Source organism: Equus przewalskii, chromosome 25 (genome assembly GCF_037783145.1).
Source record: "Equus przewalskii isolate Varuska chromosome 25, EquPr2, whole genome shotgun sequence".
Taxonomy (NCBI): Eukaryota; Metazoa; Chordata; class Mammalia; order Perissodactyla; family Equidae; genus Equus; species Equus przewalskii.
In genome coordinates, this window is record NC_091855.1 from 29751519 (window position 1) to 29775360 (window position 23842).

The 23842-nt window shown below is 36.5% G+C and overlaps 1 long non-coding RNA gene across 1 annotated transcript in view; it reads left to right on the forward strand.

Moving 5' to 3' along the window:
• Window positions 1-2030: 2030 nt before the first annotated feature.
• LOC139079420 (uncharacterized) overlaps window positions 2031-23842 on the forward strand; it is a 54746-nt gene continuing 32934 nt past the window's right edge. Inside the window, exons 1-2 of the long non-coding RNA XR_011533060.1 lie at window positions 2031-2199; window positions 9303-9424. This is a non-coding gene — a long non-coding RNA (uncharacterized lncRNA). The remainder of the gene's footprint in view (window positions 2200-9302; window positions 9425-23842) is intronic.

The window sequence follows — 23842 nt, forward strand, 5'->3', positions numbered from 1 at the left end:
TTGAAATATATGCCCAGGTATAAACAAAGATTTAAATTGGCCTAACACTGTCTCATAATTGTCTAGAACGGCTGTACACACCAGTAATGCAGGAATGTTTTCATATTCCAACATCAGATCAACTTGACTTACCCAGCTTCCTAAAATTTGCCAGCCTGAGAAATCTAAAGCTATATCTTCTTGTTGTTTTAATTTACACTGCTCTGTTTTCTAATGTGATTTAGAATCCGCTGTTGTTTTGATGGTTTCAGTTTTGTAAATTTGCTTTAATATAACCCTTTCTCTTTTTCCCTCTGGAGTATTAGTCTTTCTTATTGTTGAGGATTTGCAGAAGTTCTTTGTATATTCTACATAGTCAGCCCTTAATGGTTTTCAATATTGCAAATATTCCTCCCAATTGGCCAAAGGGGAGACTATATGCCGTAGTGGTCAAGAGCATGGACTCTTCATTTAACTGTCAGATCATCTTGGACAAGTTACTTAACTTCTTTTGTTTTTGTTGTTCTTGACTCACCAGCAAAATGGGAACAATAATATAAAGGTTCCTGGCACACAGTAAGCACTATAAAGGTATTAGCTCTTCTCATGTTTCTTGCCTTTATTTATGGTGTCTTTTGTTTAAGAGAAAACCTTTATTTTGAACTGTAATTGAATTCCTCGTAGTTCAACGTTTTGTAGATTTTGCTTAGAAAGTCTTTCTCCACTCTTATATCACAAGGGTATTATCCTACATTCTTTTCTATTAAATTTGTTTGACCCTTCACTTGTGAACCTTTAATCTATCAGATCTATCAGGATTTCACCACTGAATGTCATATTAGATAAGGATCCAGTTTTCTTTTTCTTCAAGCTGAGCCAGTTTTGACAATCTCAACTACTAAGCCCCATTGATTTGTCAGGCCTTGTGACCATTTATCTTTCAAAAATGTAGCAAAAACAAACAAAAAATGTAAACTCAGAGTTGAACAATGGCTTTTATGTTACTCTTGAAATGGGAATAAAACCTAGAATAACCATGGAAGAGCCTTTGGGTTTATGGTCTAAGCCTTTCCTAGAAATCAAAGATTTTGTGATCTGCATTTCCTGATTCTTTTATTTTAAATAACCATTTGGCCCTCAATGAGATAGTCCTGTCTCTTTTCAAAGGAGACTTGAGTAAAGGTCAAATAAGTGGATACATTTGGTTGTGGATTTCTGTTGAGAGACAATGCTTTATTTTTTAAGGTTTCTCTGCCTTTCTTTCATATCTCACCCCCATATAACTTGATCCTGTTATGGGTGGACGTTAGTGGGATTTTGTTTTATCAAGTAAAGACGAAGAGTGTCTCATTCACAATCACGGTAATTATTTAGGAGGTAGAAGAAGAAGAGAAAAGGAAGCAAGATGGTGAAGGGTTAAAGGAGCATAGACTTTGAAAACAGATGCCTTTGGGATGTGAATCTTGGCTCGATGATTCTTAATTTGCTCATCAAAACTGCTACTGTTTTCTCATCTTTACTACTCACATTTGTCATGTTATTTAAATGGAAGAACATATCTCTGAAGTTTCTAGCCAAATGTTTGATAATATAATAAATATTAAATTAGAAAATTAATTTATAATTAAAAATGCCAGTACTTTTATAAAATTGAAGTTTTAGCTGCCTTCCACTCAGTTTTACAGACTTGCACTATTTATATTTTTAAGTCATCAAGTAAGAATGGGAAAAATTGATTACCATGAAGTCTTTGCATATTTGTTCCCGATGGGAGACGAGCTGAATCCCAGAACAGAAAGCCCTGAATGGTGTATTGAAGGCTAGACAAGCATTCACACATTGGCTTCTTTGGTACCAGGTAATTAGAATTTGTAATTTGGTCTTAATTAAATTACAGACTACTGAAAGGCCTTGGTCAGTGGTCTTTTGCCTGTATCCACTCTATTTGGAGAAAAAAAATAGACGTTAAAAATACACAGACTTAATTCTCCTTCATGTCCTCCCACTCCATCCAACCCCACTAGATATATACTTACATTGGGTACAGTGTCAACATATATCAAATGTGCCAATTAAAGTCAGAGCTCCTCTCAACTACCAAGCATGTTTTTATTTTTAACTTAGCAGCAGAGATAGTGGCTGGGCAGCACCAATTCAGTCATTCCTGTGTACCACCGACTTCTCACCAGCTTTGAGCTTGATCTTCAAAACTGTCCCCAGGTAATGCTTTTTTCCTTTGCCTTTTGTCAATTCTTGCCCCTTCCTGTCCTTCCTCCTCTGGTTTTTGATGAATTTTATTTTGGTTGGAGTGTTTCTGATCAGCATGAGAACTGCCCAGGAACTTTTCTATCTTGCAGAGTTAGTTAATGAGATTGTTGCTGCCTTTAGATTCTACAAGGGAATTCTTCAATTTATTGAGTGAGGTTAAAGTCAAAATCAAGAGAATTTTCATTTTAGTCGAAGCTACGTGAGTCAGTCAGAAAAGCAACGGAGTCAGGGTGAAACATCTGGAATTGAACCTAACTCTTAGATTATTAATTGTGTGACTGTATATTTTTCAGTTTCCTCGTGTATAAAATGAGGATAGCAACAATTGTCTGCCTACTTCACAAAATATAGATAAAAACTAAACTAAAAGCCGTACATATAGGAAAGGGGATAGCCCATTTATTTTGTTTAGAATGATAACGCAACACAGTATTTTAAATTCCTTGCTTTTTATAAAAATGGTTTCACATATGTTAGTTCATTGAATCCTCCTGCTTATTTTCCATAGTTGTTTAACAATTTGGGGAACATAAAATATTGGCTTTTTCTACCCCTTCTTTAGATGATCATTATTCTATAGTGAAGCCAGTTCTTTTAAATTGAACATGAGTTTAGATTTTTAATTAAGATTAGCACCAGTGGATGTGTTCTGAGTTGTTGAAAGTTAAATTAGGATGCTTATATTCAACAATGGCTATAATAAAGAGATTAAAAAAACCAAGACATTTTAAGTAAAGTTTTGTAAATTATATAAATGAGTAATTATATTTGCATAAGTAAATAATAAATTAATAAGCTATAGAAGAATAAAAATAGTTCAAATATTTTTATGTTTATACTCTTAGACTAAAGAATGAAAAGGAATCAATTGCTTTGATTAAAACCCATAAGACTGGTTTCTACTTTTTAATCTAAAAAAGAAACATATCTCAATGGTTAGAGTATTATTAATTCAAAAGTGATCGAGTATTTATTTAGAACCATTGATTGTGTATTATTTTAAAATTCCTGTTAATTGATAGACTATAATTGTTTTATTAGAATGTTGATGTTTATCTTTATGGGTCATTACACTGATAAAAGTGTTTCACTGTCAAGTATAGAGTTTCTGGCCTAGGCTGGTAGAATATATGTCCAGTACCTTGTATCAGTTTTAATATCTGCATTTTGAATATATTTCTCAGTTGCTAAAATAGAATGCCATATGTCATTTCTCTGAATTTTCTAATTTATCATTGTTGACTTCTGAGATTTATGCTACATATAAAATAATTTTGATTGACTTGATTTCATATTTTTGAAAATAGGTCTTTCAGATCAACTTCATTTTAGACTTAAAAGAAATTCACAAAGATAAATTAGGTGCACTACAAACACAAATTCATATAATCCTTGCCTAATTTAAAACACTTGATTAGGGTAAGTTAAAGATACATAAATTTAATTCCTAGAGTAAGTACTAAAAAAGAAAAAAAGTATAACTATAAATTTAATAAAGTAACTAAAATGGAATACCAAAAATATTTGATTAATCCAAAGAAGTCAGGAAATGGAGGACATATGAAAGATAACAACAAAAAATAAAATGAGACAAATGAAAAATCAATAGCAAGTTGGAAGACCTCACTAAACTGCATTCCTGATTATATCAAGAAGAGATTGCCAAATTGGATAAAAAAAAATAGGGCAAACTTTATGCTGTCCACAAGAGATGCACTTCAGATACATAGACACAAAAGGATCGGAAATAAAAGGATAGAGAAAGATATACAGTGTGAACAACAGTAAGCTTAAGAAAGTGGGATAAGCATATCAATATTAGAGAAAATCAACTTCAAATCAAAAAGTACTGCAGAAGAAAAAGGTGGACATTTCATAATGGTAAAAGGATCAATATATCCCGAAAGTATAACAATTATAGATATACATGAGCCTAAAAAAAAGCTTCAAAAATATTGAAGTCAAAACTGTCAGAACTAAAGGGAAATGTATACAAATTCACAATTATAGTTGGAGACTAACTCTTCTCATTCAACAATGAATAGGTTACTAGACAAATCATCATTAGGATGTAAACGATATGAATGACACTACCAACTCCCTTAGCTTAATTCACATTTATAGGACACCACACTCAATAACTGCAGAATGAACATTTCTTTCAAGCTCGCATAGAAAGTTCACTAAAAATAGACCATTTGATGGGCTATGAAATAAGTCTTAACAGATTTCAAAAGATTGAAATGTTACGGTATGTTTTATGCCCCTGACAAAATTATATTAGAAAATGTAAACTATAAAATTGAATCTCAAAAAGAACCAAATATGTAGTCATTACTTAGCTTATATGTAAACACCCTATGGGTAATTAGAAAATATTTTTTAACTGAATGATAGTGAGATCACAACACATAAAAATTAGTAGAATGCAGCTAAAATAATGCTTTAGAGGAAAATATATGGCTTTAAATTCTTATATTACAAACAATAATAGTCTAAAGTCAAAGATTCAAACTTTCATCTTTGGAAGATAAAAAATAAACCGAAGAACAAATTAAACTCAAGCAAAAGGAAAAAAGGAACTAATATAAAGCAGAAATAAATAAAATAGGAAAAAAATCAATAAAAACAAAGGTGGTTCTTTGAAAAATTTAAAAATATATGTATAAAATCCCAGCTAGACTCCAAGAGAGAGAGAGAACACAAAAAAATCAATGTTAGGAATGAAGAAAGGGACAGCACTACATATTCTATAGTCATTAAAAACTGACAATTAAGTGTTATAAGCAGACTTATGGCAATGAATTTGATAACTAAGATGAAATGAACAGTTGCTGGAAAGACACAATTAGCAAAACTCATGCAAGAATAAATAGAAAATATCAATAACTCTTACCTTAGTTTCCTATTGCTAGTAACAAGTTGCCTCAAACTTAGTGATTTCAAGCAATGCAAACTTATTATCTTATGGTTCTGGAGGTCAGAAGTCCAAAATGGATCTCACTGGGCTAAAATCAAGGTGTCATGAGGGCTGCCTTTCTTCTGGAGGCTGTAGGGAAGAAATGGTTTCCTTGTCCTTTCCGTCTTCTAGAGGACACCTGAATTCCTTGGCTTATGGCCCCTTCATATAGCTTAGAAGCCAGCAATGGCCAGGTGAGTCTTCCTTAAATTGTATCACTCTGATGCTGGCTTTTTGGCCTTCCTCTTCTATGTTTAAGAACTCATATGATTACGTTCAGTCTCCGTGGATAATCCAGGATAATCTCCCTATCTTAAAGCCAGCTGATCAATAGCCGCTATCTTAATTATTCTTTACAATGTAAGGTAACATATTCACTGGTTCCAGGAATAGGATATGGACATCTTTGAGAGGCCGTCATTCCATCTACCACAGCTCAGTATCTATTAACTAAATTAAGTTAAAAGTTCAAAGCCTTGGTTCAAAGAATTCTAAGCCCAAATGTTTTCATGGGTAACTTTATTGAACTTTTATGGGAGAAATAATACCAATCCTACAAAAAATTACTCTGAACAAGGTAATACTTCCTAACTCATTTTATGAAGTCAGTGTTCCTTCAACACCAAACCATTATAAGAAAAGCGTACTCCAATATTTTTCATAAACATAGACATGCCAATCCTTATCAAAATCTTGCCAAATCTTATCCAACACTACATAAAAGGAATTACACATCATGATCAAATGGAATTTATCCTAAGAATTCAAGTTTGCTTAACATTTTAAAATCAACCAATGCATTGTACAAAATTAACAGACTAAAACAAAAAAAATGAGTATGTCAAGAGATGCAGAAAAAGTATTTGTCAATACTTACTCATAATAAGCTCTTAGCAAAGTAAAATAAAAGAGAACTTCCTCAATCTGATAAAGGGTATCTAAAAATACACAGGTAACACACTTATTAGTAAAAGACTGATGATTTTCCCCCTAAGATTGAGGACAGCAGAGGATACCCTCTCTTTTCTCTTTTATTCCACGTAGCACTGGTGGTCTTAGCAATTGCAGTAAGAAAAACAAAAAGGCATACAGATTGAAAGAAACAAGTAAAACCTAATTTATTCATAGGAGCTATTAATAATCATATTATGTAGTCGAAGAACTCTACAGACAAAAACTGCTAGAGAGTGAATTTAGTAAGACTGAGAGACATACAGTTAATATTCAAAAATCAATAATATTTCTATGTGCTAATAGACAATTAGAAAAGAAATAAAAGATACAATTCCAAATCAAATAGTTCCAAAACATGAAATACTTAAGAATAAGTTAAAGTAAGAATTGTACACTGAAAATTATAAATTCTGCTGACAGATGTTAAAGAAATTCTACATAAATGCAGAGATATACTGTGTTCATGGATTAGAGAACTCAGTATTGTTAAGATGTCTGTTCTGCCCAAATTGAACCACGGATTTGAAGCAATCCCAATTAAAATTGTAACAGTTTGGTTTTTGTTTTTTAAACACTGACAAGCTAAATTTAAAATTGATACAGCAATGCAAAGGGCATAGATAGTCAAAGCAATTTTTAAAAAGGAGAACAAAGTTGGAGGACATATATGACCTGAAATCAAGATTTACTATAAAACCACAATGATACAGACAATGTGATCTTGCGTAAAGATAGACATATGGATCATTAGAAAAGCATAGTGAGTCCAGAAATACACTCACAGACATGTGGTCACTTGATTTTTGACAAGGTTCTAAGGCAATTCAATGAAAAAGCAAATATCTTCTTAAGTTATACCAGGGGCTGGGAGGGACTGTCTGGAAAGCAGTGTGAGGAAATTTTTGGAGCAAAAATGCTATGTATCTTGATAGGGATGATGGTTTCCTGCATTTGTCGAAATTATCAAATTGTACATTTTCAATGGTCTCAGTTTAATGTGCATAAATTGTATTTGTTTATAGTTGATTGAAAAATAGCACTTACCTCTAGGAAGTGGGATGAGGGATGAAGACACACTCAGCCTGAGGCTGAATTTGTCTTCTAAGTGGTCCCACTCACACTGTCTTTTAAGTGGTATGCCACTTGGAGCTGTGTGATGTGATTCTGCGTGGAGAATCATGTCATGAGCTCTCATGCTCTACTAATATCATTGTATATCATATGAATTTTGTAACCATATGTATTATATTTTTAAAAATCAAACAAATTCCACTGTACATTTACAGAAACAAGGTGAAATTTGATAAAGGGCTGTGAGTCTCCATTCTTAGGAAAAAAGTTGAAGACCCATGTCTGATTGCCATTTCCATCAGAATTCTGATGAGGAGAGACATTTTCAATAGGCACAGTAGAGGTTTTCATTTTTAGAACTTTCTTTTTTAGATTGCATCTTACATTAATAAAGGGAGAAAAATTGCCTTTTTAAAATTATGTGACCTGTATGTGATAACTCTATATTCGGCAATAATGTAAAGAAAATGGAATTAAGGACACATCTATTCTTTCACTAGCTTGAATAATAATGACTTTTTATAGGAAAAATTAAAGATATTTCTATTTTGGAAACAAGCTAAATATTTGGAGATGGAGAATAGTGACATAGCATGGTTCATCTGGAAAATAAAAAGAGATATATAAACTCTTCTACACAATAAATAAATAGGAATTAAGGACAGGATGACAGATTGGGTGGAGAAGAGAAGGGACTGGGGAAATCAAAGAAAAAGAATAATTTCTATAGCTGGGCCAACTTGATTTGAACAGGGCAGTCACGTAGGATGGTGGGATGATCTATGAAATGGAAACAATTTAACCTATGCAGAGCTCAAAATCAGAGACAAGTAGGAAAAACATAAACCTCTCATCTAGTATCCCCAGATAAAGCAGATGGAATATGCGACTTCCATCTCAATGGTTGTGAATAAGGCCAAATTTATGTGAAGCTCAAAGGGCTGCATACATTTAATGACATATTGAATAGAGAAAGAATGTAGATTTGTAATCCCAGCTCTGACATACATATTTGCGTATTTTCTCGGCAAACCCAGACTTTCCTCTCTGGGTTTCTGATTACTCTGTGACATGAGAAATTTAAATCACAGTTTCCAAGATCTCTCTGTATTTTGACAGTATTTCTTTTATGCCATCTTGACATCCATGCCACTAAATTTATCTTCATTTTATTTGAAATTCTTTTTTTAAAAATTGTCTTCATTTTATTTGAAATTCTTTTTTTTAAAACAATATTTTGCCCTCACTTTTGAAAAGTACGAAATGTTTAGGGTTTTAAGATCTTTCTTGCTTTCTTTTAATTGGGTTCCACTTTGAGTTCAATAAATATTCATTTGCAAACTTTGTCATTTTGAGTACATGCTGGGGCTACAGTGGTGACCAGGTTCATGTCTTCATGAACCATTGTCCAGTGGGGGAAACAGAGGCAATTCAAATTTCAAGTTGCATAATTTTTTTTATTCTTTCACAAGGGTATTCATAGGGATTCAGAAAACCTCACAGCTGATTAGAAAAATTGTTAACCTTTGAATATTTGAACACTAAATGATCATAAACCCTATATTGCCAACATCCCCTCTTAACAGGTGCTATAAAATGGCAGCAGAGGGCAGAGAGAAAAGCCTACTCTCTCAGCGTGTTAAAACAGTGGACAATGTCCTTGCCCGGCCATGGCCATGTCTCTGAATCCTGATGGTACTCCTTTCCACTTAAGGAGGTTTCACTAAAAGAACAAAAAGGCCCAGCATGTGGTTGGTATAATTAACACTGGAAAAACTAAAACTCATTAAAATTTCGATAATATATGCTTTAAAGAAACCTGCTAAAAAAAGTTAAGGAAACTTGTTCCTTGATGTCACATAAATGCAAAATATATTGACTAATAAAGGCATTACTTTTTCTTACTGATGAGGATTGCCTTGCAGCCAATGTAGCTGAAATAATGTCCAACTTCATAGCCAAATGTCCTTTTCTTTCTGGATTATTTTAATTCATGGAACAAGTCACAGTTATCATTTATGAATTCCTCCCCACTCTCTTCTTTCTCTGTATATCTAAATCTATCTCTTAGGTAAAACCAGCTCAGATCCTCACTCAGCTGTGAAGACTTTCCCTGAGTACTTCTGAGTTGGAGTCTTCTCTCTCTGGTTCTTTAATGATGACGGTCCATAGCCTACAGTGTAACTATTGATGGTATGTTCTCTTGCTTACTCCTTGTTTCATGAGGATATATTTTACTTCCCTAAGCAGATTTTAAAGTTCTGCCATGCCAATTAAGCTGATGATAATTGTGGGTGGGCTGGGATGCTGTTCAAATATTTAGCCTTATTTAAATGATTACTTGTTAAATTTACTATTGTACAGAGAGGGCTTGAGAGTTAGAAGATAAAAAGAAATGACATTTCACTGTGCATCTTATATAACTGTTCAGTTGAGGGACATGTGATTGGATGAGTTACTTGTCTGGAAATTTTATCAGGGTTCTCCAATATTTGTGTGCTTTTAATATTATTAAGTCTGAAGTATTTTCTTTAAATGAAAGGCAGTGTAATATGATGATTATGATGCCAGGTACTGGAATCAGGCTTCTGGTGTTGAAATGTCGTTTCTCCCTTTACTGTCTGTGTGGCCAAAGGCAAAATAACTTCTCTGTACCTCAGTTCCTCATCTGTAAAATGGGGAGAATAATACTACTTTCTTCATGACGTCATTATGATGATTAAATAAACTAATTCAAATAAAGCATTTAGAGCATTGTCTAGGAGAAGATAGGTGGTCAACAAATGTTAGCTATAATTGCTATATGGGGAATCGAAATGAGAAGCTGTTTTCATGGTTTTCAGGAGCATGAAAATCATACGATGCAAAAATTAGGACTTCAGTTTATAAATGAGTCCTGTGGCAACTCACAAATATGTTCCACAGCTTTGACCACCCAAGTTTCTCCTCCAACAGGGAGGTGGTGAGGGAGTTCTGGGTGGAGGTGACTCTCTTGCTGGCCCCTTCCAGCTGTCTCCATTTACGGGCTTTTTCTATTCTCACACAAGTTGCATGGGGTGTTCACACTCCGTCTGCTTTAACACCGTGTCTCCTTAAGAGAACTACAGCGTCTTTATAAAAGCCCTGTATCATAATCTATGTTTCTTATATTATTTTACTAGACACATTTCACTCCATTTTCTGGAAAGGGTTATTTATTTTTCTTTTATGATGGTGTTTTCCTGTCCTGCTGCATATCTCACTCCTTCCGCCATGGCATAATTTCCTGTGCTTGAACTTTAAATAGTTTTTCTGACACATGTGCCCTGTGTACTTTCTGTGGATCTCCTTTGTGATATTTGCTCTGTCACTGGTTAAATCATTTTATCGTTCAACAAATACTTGTTGAATAACACCATATGCCAGGCCGTGTGCTTGGGGTTTGGGATACGGTGGTGAGCAAGAACCGGTTACTGCCTTTTGAGTTTAGTGCTGAGAGGAAGAGGACAAATATGAAATAAATAAATCCATATGTAAAGGAAAAACACAGGACCATGAGAAACTATAACTGGGAAGTCTAACTTAGATAGAGTTTACTGTGGTCAGTGGGAGATGTTCTCAGAAAAGCTTTGGTTTGAGGTGTCTCTGAGAGAGTCAAGTTGTGATGTCAGGGAGGCAACTGGATATGATTTTGAAGACTTTGAAGATGATACTACTCTATCATTGAATGAGATGACTTTGAGAGAGGGTGTAGAGTGAGGAGAGGGCCCAGAGCTTAGCCCGGAGGAGTTCTAATGTTAAAAGGTTGGATGGAGAACAAAGAGTCAGTACAAGAGACTAAGCTAGAAAATGGATGTATGCATATCTGAGGAGCATCTTGTTCCACAAGTCATAAAAGAAGCTCTCTCGGAGAGGAGTCATCAACTATCTTGTATCAACCCAGTAAACTATTTGGGTAAGGAGAGAAAGGGTTGGTATGGTAACTGAGAGTTCACTGATAACCTTTGCAAGAAATTTTAATACAGGAGTAGAGATGGATGCCAGACAAGAGAGATCAAAGAAGATAGTTGGGAGGAAGAAGTAAAAAATAGGTTTAGAGAAGTGTGAGAGAGAATGCTGCTCACCACCTCATATCTCCTCTTCTTCCTTAGACATTGAACCCCCAAATTTGGCAAATCCCATTATTACCTGGAATACAAATCACATTCTCCATCCCCTTTTTCACCTCAGTAACTAACCTCTGGCCCTTGAGTTGTAAGAGGATGTGTTGAATGGGCAGGAAGTCTTCTTAAAATAGGATCGCCAAACACTCATCGATGTCCTCCTTCTTTGTCTTGTCCTTCTTCTTGTCAACTGGAATGAAACACAATGGCTGAAGCTTCAGCTGCTATTTTTGTCCCAAACTGATATGGGTTGCACTCTATCCACATCATGCAATAAATTGGGAAGATCTGGTTCCATAACAAACTATTGAGCTACAATACTAGCCTTGGACTGCTAGCTTTCACACTTCATTTCAAAAGATGGAAATAAATTTCTATCTGGTAATCCACTCTTATTTGGGGTTTTCTATCCTAGAAATCTGAATTTGATTATAACTGAGAAAAGATGCCTGGCTGTGCAATAAAATTTTAAAATGTGTTTAAATGCAGAGAGAAAACACAAATGAAGAGTTCAAAGATAGATGATTGCATTTTTTAAAAAAATAAATATACAAATAGATAAAAAATAGATGACAGTGATGATAGATAGGTAAATATGTAGATGAATAGATAGATAGAACCTGGAATCCAGAGGATGAATGGAGGAGTTGTCTTCAGAAGGAATAAAGACAATTCCTTAAGGGTAATAGAGGAAGGGAATATTACAGGCTCAGAAACAAATAGCTTTGTAAATCTGATGGTTGGAAAACAAAGGAATTCTAATTTGACAGCTTGTATCCTTTCAGTGAAGGTGTTTAGCTGATTGGTACAGGGCAAGAGAAATTTGATGAGCGTGAAGTAGGTATGAAATTGTTACTGCAAATCCACTCTTTAGCATGTGTACAGAAGAAACTCTTGTAAGTGAGTGAAGAGGAATAAGAAAAATAGTCAGTGAGAACCATTGTTGACTCCCTGGTTTATGAATTTCCGGTGGGATTATCTTCTTAAAATATTCTCCAGAGCTTGTGAAAAAATATTTATTTTCCATCAGGAAGTGGATCAATTTAGAGGAAACTCTGAATTCCTGGCAGACCATTGCCCCAAGAAATGAGTTTTTTCTGTTAAAATTCCTGGTACCTTCACTTTCCAAACAATGTCAATGAGCCAATCACTTCCTGGGACAGAAGGGATCCAAAAAAGATGACTTTTGTCTACTTTTGTTTACGTCTTCACTGCCATTACACATAGATTACATGAACCAAAAAAAAAAGAATACTGGGTTATATTTTGAATGAATACTAAAGTACAGAAGAATGATATTTTTTCAGGTGAAATTAATCATATTGACCCAAATATAAAAATGTAGAAAAATTAGAAAACAACCTTATATTCAGAGATTAGGAAAGTATCACCTAACCTCTTTATGTGATCCTTGACAATGAGAAAAATGAAATGAATATCTTGGCCTCCTTTCAGTTGATAATGCTACATCATGGTAAGTGGCTCATTGGCTGAGACAGTACCTTCTGCTTCCCTTGAACTGAATCACTCCTCAGGCCTCAAACCCACACTCTGCATGTACTGTTCCTGAATTATTCTCAGTAATGTCAGCAATCCATGTAATAGAAAGAGTTTGACTCATAAGAAGGGTCAGGGCAAATGAAATAGGTTGACCATAATGTTCTCTTTTAAGCCCTTAATAAATATAAATTGTTAACAAGTGCTTCCATTTTTAGAGTTAGGTTCAACTTATTTTAGTAGGAATTGTATTACATTAGTATTTCTGACTACTGAAGATTAAAGAAGATTAAGTAGAGTAAGAAAAATACTCCAATAATTAGGCACTTACAGCAGACTCTTTGGCACCTACACTATTTAAAATGCCAGAATTTTAGAAGAAAAACAAAGATAATATCAAGATCTTATATTTCAAAAGATTTCACCCTGGAGGTTTCAATATAGCTGTGACTCAGTTTCTCAAGACAGCATTAGGATGGCCCTCATCTTTGCAGATCCTGAAATTTAATTGTATCATTTCAATCAAGGGTGATAAGTTCTGGGCAATTAAGTTAGCCAAGTCATTCCAGTAAGATACTCTTTAATAAAACACTGAATAGAATTTTATAAAACATACAGAGTTCCCCAAATAGTTACCGCTATAAGGAGGCATATATTGGCAAACATAATGTGTCTTTTGTGACTAATATCCTGATTTTCTGAAAGAATGCATTTCTTTTACAAGTGAATAGTTACATCTTAACAGTTCTGGCAAGGCATTGGGCCAATGCTTACTTTTGGTAATGCCACTATATAGCCTCTTGCCTATCCTCTTCACCTATTAGACTTGGTATTATTCATATACATTGAGTATTTTCTTTATGCAAAGTACTGCCTTAGGTCCTGGGGACTGTGCAAAATTGGACAGCAATACTACATAAACAGACAGACGCTTCACTGACAATAAATTTTCCAGAATTTCAGAGGAAGAATAGATTTCCTTGAATAGAAATAGTTGGGGAAGTCTTCTCATTAACTCACTGAACAGCCACTATTGAGGGCCTACTACAACCTAATCACTATACTAAGTCTTGAGGAAGCAAAACAGGATAAGATATGGCAATTGGAAGAATTTTCCATTGCTTTTTATTACAGAGATCTTATAAATCAATAGCCCTGGGAGCACAGTGGCCTGGCCCTTTGTTGGTATTCAATATTGGTCAAATAAATTAATGAATGTCTGATGGTCGGTCATGTTGAAACTGATCCCAAAGCCAAAATTTTCATTTAAGCCTAAGGGTATGGCCCAATACTTGGATATTTAAAAAAAAAAAATTCATGACTTCTGTAAAGGAATTAGCCAGTGTCTGAGTTCATTTAGTAGGAGCTCATGTTTGTGTCTTTCTTTTTCCATAGTCAATACAATAGAAATAGTCTGTATGTATTTAACACTATAAACTGGGCTAAAGATAGGGAAAGACAGAACTTGAAAATACATTTTGGAAATATAAAATGTGATGTAAATGTCCAGTGACACTGTAATTTCACTGCTGTATTATTCCTGTCATTCATTATCTGGCACCCAAACCCCCAGCCTTATGTGTTGCCTTTCTCCCACATGCCATCTGTACTTCACCTATAGAGAAGTACTTAAATCCTTCTGCACCCCATATTCTTGGTCCTACTGTGCTCTTTTGCATGCTGTTACCTCTGTTTGGAGACCATGAGAATTGGTAAAGTTTATTATTGGAGACAATAACATTTATTCTAGATAAACAAAAATAAACGTATACAAATTATAAATTACAGAAATATTGGATAAGCTTAAGAAGTAGATTCAAAGCTGATCTTTCAAAAACATTCTTCAAACTACATCAGAAATCTGGCCACCAAGGGAGCTATTGCTTCTGGTCCATGAGGAACGTTGCCGAACGGGAGGCTGGTGCTACAGCTGCTGGCTCCAGAGGCAGATTGCCTCTGATCTGCTCTGGGCTAGAAACATGAAGGTTCAAGTTCTACCTCTCTCCCCCAAGCAATGCAGTGGCAAAGTGGTGCGTGGGGCATCTGGTAGGCAGAACTTAAGTCTCATCCAGAACCAGAGCTCCAAGGGAGTCTGAGAATCATAGTTCTTGCTTCCCAGATGTGGCACCTTTGAAAGTGCTTGGAATGGGTGTTGGTGAGCAAATTTAAAATCCTCTCTTACAACATGGTCTTTTCAATCCTTGCTTCTTCAGATCACTCCTTGTTATCCACCTAGCTTCACTCATTTGTTTATTCTTTCATGGTCCATTCATTCATTCAACCACTATTTATTTGGCATGTATATTTCTGGCTACACTGATGAACTTTTCATAATATAGTTTTCTCTCACTTATCATTTAGATATGAATGTTTCTATAAGAGATTTTATAACACATTATTGTAATCGTCTGCTTAATTATTTGTCTCCCATTACACTGTAGAATCAGTCAGAGGTCATTCAGGAAAACAAAAAAGACTCATTCTTCCGAATGGAAAAGAGAAATACAATTCATTAAAAGCTTCCACAACTGTGAAAGAGCCAGGGCAGCTAAGGCCGATGAAGGTCCTGCTAGAGTCATAGAGTCATAAAAACAGGGAAGACTCTGGATATGATCTCAGCTGCCTGCAGCACAGAATCAGAGAATTGATGGAGCTAGCAGGGCAGCCTCTGTAAAGCTCAGGACTCCCAGGGAAGCTGCCCCCACAGGACTCAGCTTCTTACAGCTCTAGGTCAAGAGGTTCACAAGAGTTTCCCTGAAAAGCACTACAGGTCTCACACCTTCCCTCAGCTGCAACCAGAGAATAAGGACCTTTCTTCTCTTCCACGGTCCAAACATTGCTCAAGTACCTCTCATGAGCATAATTGCAGTAATACTGGACATGAGTAGTGGAAAATCAATTGCTGGCTTCTCCCTTAGGCTGGATAGATGAATGTAAGGGAAGACAGAAATCTTTTTGAGTTGATAACAAATGGTATGGTATAGTCCACCTACTTATTAACTCGAACATTCCCTTCTATCATATTAAACTTACAAACAATAATGACAATATCATTCTTCCCCTTAACATAATGCAAATATCCTTATTCCTCTGAAGAAATGATTATTCTTTTCCCCAAAAATGTGTCTGTTTTTAGAGTCGATCATTTCTTTCCTAACTCAATCACAATCTTCTTTAATAACCTGCAATAATTTATTATAGTTATAAATGCAATTATAATTAAGTTGTAAATTCTAAGTATAAATTTAAACACAATAGACAAAACCTGCTTAAAGGAGGAGAAAGAAGGAGGAGAACATTGATTAATGTGTAATATACGCATAACATAACAAGAAAAAGAACATGCATATCTACATTTTCCTCATTTCTGCAACTGATCCTGGGGTCGGAGGTGGTCTTTATCACTTCCTTATTCCACTGTCCCTTCTCTGTCCATTTTTCTGTAAGCCAACAATGCTACTGTTTGTGGTTATGCACCTGATGAATTGACTCAAACTTCCTTCTGAAAAATTCTGAGCCATTACTGGTTCTGCTAATATTTAGTTACTGTCATCTCCCATTAACATTTTCCACTTGTGATCAAAATATTAAAAGGCACCCTAGAGATCTCCCTCAGATCTAGATATACTCCTTTTTCCTTGTATCAGGATCAGTTACCTTCAAAGTTCTGAGGAACCTAAAGTAGTCAGGTGGCAGGTTCAAGTTCCAGGCCACTGCAACCATTATTTTGTCCTCCTTTGGAAGGATTCCAACTTTGTGCAGTAAGCCCTCTAACATAACAGCATTCAATGTTGCAGGAACAGGTAGCAAAACCTTCCGGTTTGGGACCTCTGTATTCTGGTAATGGATCACCTAGAAAACCCAAGATAAGTTCCCCACTCAAGATAATTTCCGTTTGTCAGTATTCTTAATTTAATCACATTTTGCCATATAAAATAGCATTCACAGGTTCCGAGGTGAACATATTTGGGAGCCATTAGTCAGCCTACCACAACAGGTTAGCACCAAGTGTTGGTAGTAGCCAGCCTCGGTGAGAAGAAATACATGTTTTTGAGCCCATGGATAATTTCCATCTCTGCTATTAATATAACTTTAAGAGCTCACTTCACAAGCATAGAGGGGAGGGTAGCAGGGACAGAGGCTTACATCTGTAGAGTGAGTTCTCTTGGCCACCATTTACTACAGCAGGTGTCTTTGGGGATGGCTTTTGTGGGGAATTAACATAGGACACAAGAGCCTCACACTCAGTGCCCAGTACAGGGTGTCCATTCATATACAACTCTCTGAGAGCTTCTTGTTATTAGCATTCCATCTTGTCCTTGCGATTCCTCTGATGATCCAGATAAACATTAGTCACTGCCTTGAATCAAAACGGAAACTTATCTTTGGCTATTTCTCTTTTCAAAGAGAGGATAGCCAGGTGTGCTGATCAAACTTGTCCCACTAGTTTCTTTTCTCTAGTGTACAGCTATGAAGTTGAAGTAGACTACTTTTGGGCAATGCCAGAATATTATCTGCATTTTTATTAGTTACCTTTTTTCTTGTATTAGTCAATTTATCATAAGAAACTCCCCCAAATTGAATTATGCATGGATTAAAAAGATATGGCAATTTTGCCCGTTTAAGAACCATAAGAATTTAAGACATTTGCTAATGCAACTTACTTACACCTCACGCTCTGACGGAACTCAATATTACATACCCTATTTCTGCTTTAGTGATGGAGTTCTGCTGCCATAGCCAAATTTATAGTTCGGTGGATCAGATAACACACCATTCGTGATGGGCAGTTCAGTTCCCATAATTGCTTGGTGTCTCATAGACAAACATTCAGTCTTAACTGGAACCCAGTAGTAAGCCAGTTGCTGTTTATCAAAAGTTATTACAGTATAATTATCTTCAGGAAGAGGAGAGTGTCCTGTGTCTCCTGTTGTGGCTTGACAGAAAGATCCGTATCTGCTGGAGACACTTTGACCGTCAGTGAATCAGCTGGATTATAAGGTCTAAATAAGCTGCTTTGGTCTTCTCTTGTTTCTCATAGTACAACTGGTTATTCAGCACACCCAAATGTAGTATATTTATCTGCCAAACATACCCCAAGAATGTCAAGCATTGTGCCTCATGCTTAGTTATAGAGTTTGGAAAGTATAACATCTTGTCCGCCATTTTAAAAAATACATCCTAACACGCCCCACCTCATCACAAATCTAAGACGTTTCCCAAAATGGTAAGACCCTTAATTTGTTTTAACCAATCTCCCAACTCTGGCACACGTCTTATAGTAGCCATCCAAGGTTTTACTTTTACCTTAAGTTGCAGAGGAAAATCCAGAAGTGAGAGGCTATAATACCTGTCAACAGACAATCTGTGGTTCAACTGTAAACTCTTCCGGGGCAGGGGCATTCTTTTAAATCTGTCTTCTGAGGCTTTAGCAGGCACACAGATTAATGAATGAATGAACGGGTCTTTGCCTAGGCCAGTTTGTTCATAGGGAGACAACTTTAAGTATTCTTGAAGAGAAACAGTAGCTAGTTTTTCTAGATTGCCTTTGTAGAAAGTGATCTACAGCTTTTGAGTCAATGAGTTTATCCCAGTGTTTACCAGTACAACAATTAAATGACTCAAATCTGTGACAGCTCAGGGCCTAAGAAAAAGCCAAGACGATTTTGCTGTCACTTTGACATTTTGTCATTGTCTGTGAATCCAAGGAACCTGAGACAGCAGTTGAGCTGCAGATTCACTCTACATCGAGGGAATTTTGCATTCAATTAAGCTGAAGAGCCACTGAACCTGAACGTGATTCTTCTTCCCTTACCATATTTTGACTGATTCCAATGGACTTTAAGTATTTTATACTGCATTTGAGAGCATATCTAACTTTCATCATGTCTCCAAATTTCTAGACCTTTCTGGAATTTGGGAGCTGCTGTTTCTCAGTTTCTCTTTCAACCAGTTATTTGTTCTGCCTTCCATTTTGCTTCTTTTATACACACTCTGAGAAGTCAGTTAGATTAAAGCAGCATATTTCCTCGAGATAGTAGTTTCTTTTTGTCTATTTATTTGTTTATTCAATAAATATTTTTTGAGAATCTACTATGTGTCTGGCATTACTATAAGTGGTTATAAAGATCAACAAGCGTCCCTCTGTCAGAAAGCTTATATTCCAGTAAGAAACTGTAACACATAGATAAATGAATAATTTAAAATGTTAAAAATAACATACCAGATAGTTATACATCTAGTAAAGAGATTTAAGTTTAGGTCATGGGATAGGAAGTAGTTTTATATTGGCTATTCAGAGAAGTATCTATTGGGCAATATATTTTGCAAGGAATCTGAATGAAATAAAGAAAAATCTACATAAAGGAGAGGGAAAACAGAGTTGAGGCAGAAGGACCAGCGAGCACAGGCGCTAGCAAACTTTCTATAGAGGGCCAAATATTTTAGGCTTCATGGGCCAGGCAGTCTCTGTCATGAGAACTCGACTCTGCTGTGGTAACACAAAATTAGCCACATCAAAAATACAAAAATGAATGAGTGTTGCTTTGTTCCAATAAAACTTTATTTACAAAATAGTTGGTAGGCTGGATTTGACTCTCAGACTGTAGTTTCCCAACCCCCAAGTTAAGACCAGGGCCCTAAAGTGTAGACAAACTGAGCATTTTGGAAGAACTCAAAGAATGGTCTGACTGCACCGTTATGGTTTGCTTGAAAAGTGTTATGACATAAAGCAGGAGTTGCAACAGGGATGGGGGTCATAAAAAAAAAATCAAAATAAAGAGATTGGATCATATTTTAAGGCTATAATAAATTGTGAATTTGGCTAAGATTCTTGCTGTACATAACTCATTTTGTATATTCACTGTGTCCTTCCAATCTGATTTGGGGCTTGAACTGCTCTTATGCACTGAGAGTAATTCTCTTTTCTGCTTTTAGGGAGGATTTTCCTTATAGAAGTCCAAGTTCACTCTGACTGCTCAATGAGGAATAGATTATAAGATGACAAGAAAGAAGACAGGGTGACTTGTTAAGCTATTCCAGTAGCATAGAAAGATGGTGGTGACTGAGATTGGATGATGTTAGAGTGATTATAAAGATCCTGGATGTGTTTCAAGGGGAGATTCAACAGAATACTATGAAGGGTTGAATGTGGGGAGTGAGGAAATAAGAGAAATCTAGGATCTCCTATCAATATCATATTCAGTGTTGTAGAATGGTGGTGTTGGACTGTGAGGTGGGGAAAGTCTGAGGATCAATTATCTTTCAAGTCAATGACAATCAGGAGATTTGTTCTGGTCCATTTAATTTTAATGATCGACATGATACCTAGAACCAAAAGAGATTTCTAGTTTCATGGCTAATTTAGTCTTTCTGCTTAAGCACTCAAGCTTATATCCTTTAGGTCTTTACTTGAAGTTGCCAAATTTAGTGTAATACCTAGAATGGCCAAGAAAATAATATTAAGATATAACAAATGGAACAGCGAAGAGGGAACAGATGCTGAGGTGGAAAAATGAGAATGCCTTCGGAATTAGACCTAAAATTTCTGGTCACTGTAAATCAGGTTTCACTCCTATTTTTGGCCATATTTATCCACCTCAAAACTCCTCCTACATCCTAACTAGGTGTATCTTTGGGGAATGAAAATGTTCTTTCCTTTTAAAACCACTACAGTGGGAAAATGTATTACTTTCAGAGTTGAGCAAGCAGAACTTGAATCCCGGCTCCCCCACTAACTAACTCTGTGATCTTAGACAAGTTATGTAACCTCTCCCCCTCAATTTTCCTCTATGTGTAGGAAAAATTAATAATTCTTAAAGCCTTTTTGAGAAGATTTAATTGGTTTAGATTAGTTTCACTTTTATTAGATAGTGTTTATGGTGTCCAGAGTTTTCTCATTTCAGTTAGTATAACATTCAAATTATTTTTTTCTTGTCCTTTTTTTTTGTTGAGGAAGATGTGCCCCGAGCTAACATCTGTGCCAGTCTTCCTCTATTTTATATGTGGGTCACTGCCACAGCATGGCTGATGTGTGGTATAGGTCCATGCCCGGGATCTGAACTCGTGAACCAAGACCGCCAAAGCAGAGCACACCAAAGTTAACCACTGCACCACAGAGCTTGCCCCTGAAGTTCAAATTCTTGATCATGGCTGGAGAGATCTTGATGATCAGGCTTGTGTCCACATTACTGACTCAGACTCACTTCTTTTCCTTCTTTTTTATTGGCCTTCAGCCTCTGGGACATACCATTGTGATCCCTATCTCAGAGCCTTTGCATTTATTCTGCTTCATTTTCATGTGGCTTAATCTTCTTTGATCTTTAAGATGCCAGTTTAAATGTCACCTCCTCAAAGAGGTATTACCTGCCCAACCAAGCACTGAATTCCAGGCTGTTTTTCATGGAAATTAAGCATTAGCGTAAGTTATTTAATCTATTTAATGTTACTATCTTCATTGCCTACTAGAGCTTCAACTCCATGAGACCAGGGACATTTACCTTTTTTATCAAAAATGAAGCCCAGAACAAAGCCTGGCACATGGTAGACACTCAGTAATTGTTAGATTGCAAGAGAAATGATTAATTAGCTTCATCATCTTCAATACAGTACTTGGCACCATAAATAATAGTTAATATTATCATTTTTATTACAGTCTCATTTTGACATAGGATTTCTGCATTCCTCAGTAGTCCTCTGCTTTAAATAGAATGCCAAGGAAAAATCTCTCAAAGATTTTTTTAAAATTTATTCTGACATCAAAATAGGGGTCTAGTGGTTAAGATTTGGCACTCTCACAGCTGCAGTCCAGGTTTGTTTTCTGGTCAGGAAACCAGCTCAAGTGCCTTTTGTCATACTGCAGTGCCTGAGTGTTGCTGGGATGCTGAAAGCTATGCCACTGATATTTCAAAAAGCCGGATCACTCATGGTCGACAGATCACAGCAGAGAATCCAGATGAAGACAGACTAAGAAGAACGACCTGGCCACTCACTTCCCAAAAAGTTGGCCATGAAAACCCTATAAATAGCAGCAGAGCATTGTTTGAGAGAGCGCCGGAAGGTGAGAGGATGGTGCAAAAAAAGACAGGCAGAGTTCCGCTCTGCTGTACACACCATTGCTAGGAGTCAGAATGGACTCGAGGACACTAACAAAAACTTATCAAAAAGGGGTCTCGATGAGGGGCCAACCCAGTGGCAGAAAGGTTAAGTTCACATGTTCTGCTTCAGTGAGCCGGGGTTCGTGGGTTTGGATCCTGGGTGTGGACTTACTCACTGCTTGTCAAGCTGTGCTGTGTAAGTGTCCCACATATAAAAGTAGAGGAAGATGGGCATGGATGTTAGCTCAGGACCTGTCTTCCTCAGCAAAAAAGAGGCAGATTGGTGGCAGATGTTAGCTCAGGGCTAATCTTCCTCAAAAAAAAAAAAAAAAAAAAAGGGGCCCCAGTGGAACTGTCTTCCTGTCTAGCAGGAGCAATTAGTCTAGCAAGCCTTGGTTTGACTGAAAGATGTTCCAGTTTCAAGTACTGCTGCAATTAAGCTGCCACAGATGTTTGGGCCTTGATTTATGTTTTCCTGGCAGAGAAATTTGTCCGATAGTCCCTCCCATGCCTACAGGACAAATATCCACTAGTTTACTCCATTTCTCTTCCTTCCCTCTTTGCCTTGCTTCTCCCCTTCCTTCCTCCCTGTCTTCCTGCCTTCCATTCTTCTTTCCTTTCTTATTTCTTGCCCTTCTGCCTTCCTGCCTTCAGTCAACTCCCAACCCAGTACTGTTCTAGGTGCTGGAGGTGGAACAGAAAACAAGACAGAACAAATCTGCTTGAATGGAACTTGCATTCAAATATGAAAAATAGGCAATGAATAAATGAACAAACAGAGAGGGATCCATGAAGCTCTGTGAGTGAAGAACATTCCAGGCAGAGAGGGCAGGAAGTGCAAATGCCCTGAGACAGCAGTCTGCTTGGCATATTCACAGTGAATGAGATGTCAGCTTAGGAAGTGGGGAAGTTGGGGGAAATGAACTTTGAAGATTAGCCAGCCGTCAGACCATCTACAGTCCCTATATTTTAGTTTAAATATGCAGAAAAAGACTAAAGAGTTTTGACAGGGTAATGGTTTAATCCAACTTACATTTTGACAGGATTGCTCTGATTGCTGTGTGAACCACAGACTGTAGGGGTGGAAGATGGAAGCAGGGAAACCAGGCCAGAGGCCCAGGTGAGAGATGATGATGGTTTGGAATGTAGCGTAATCATAAAGTTGGTGAGTCTTGGGATATATTTTCAAGGTAAGGCCAACAGAGTTTGCTTGTGGCTTAGTTATGGGGTGTGAGAGAAAGAGAAATGAAGGATGGTTCTACAGTTTGTTTCCTAAGCAACATAGTAAATAGTAATGCTATTTATTTAGAAGAGGAAGAGTAAGTTTGGGTAGACAATCAAGAGTTCAGTGTTGACATGTTAAGTTTAAGATGGATCGTAGATTGCAGTTATACATGAATCTAGAGTTAGGAGAATGATGGGGATGCAACTACATATTTGAGTCATCTGTATAGAGACGATGGTGTTAAAATCCGTGGGATCAAATAAAGTCACAAAGAGCATAAGCATAGTTGGGGAAAAGACCAGAATATTGATTTTGGAGTGCTCCTCAACTGGGGAAGAAAATGACGGTGAATAAAAGAAAATGAGACAAGGAGCCACTGAGGGCGGAGGAAAACCACAAGTGGTTTTCTGTCTTGGCAAGGGAATAAATGCGGAAGGCCAACGCATTAGGAGAGGCCACCTGATGGTTTTCTTTCTTACTAGGTTCTATCTAGCCATGCTGCCTGTATCCCTCCTTCTTGCCACACAATTGGCTAATTGACCTTCTGGGAGATTCCATGTTCACTAGCAAACTGAGCTATTGACAGAGGCCCAGTCATCTGACAACTTTATCTGACATAGCTTCTTGTCACACCTCACGTATGAACATAAGA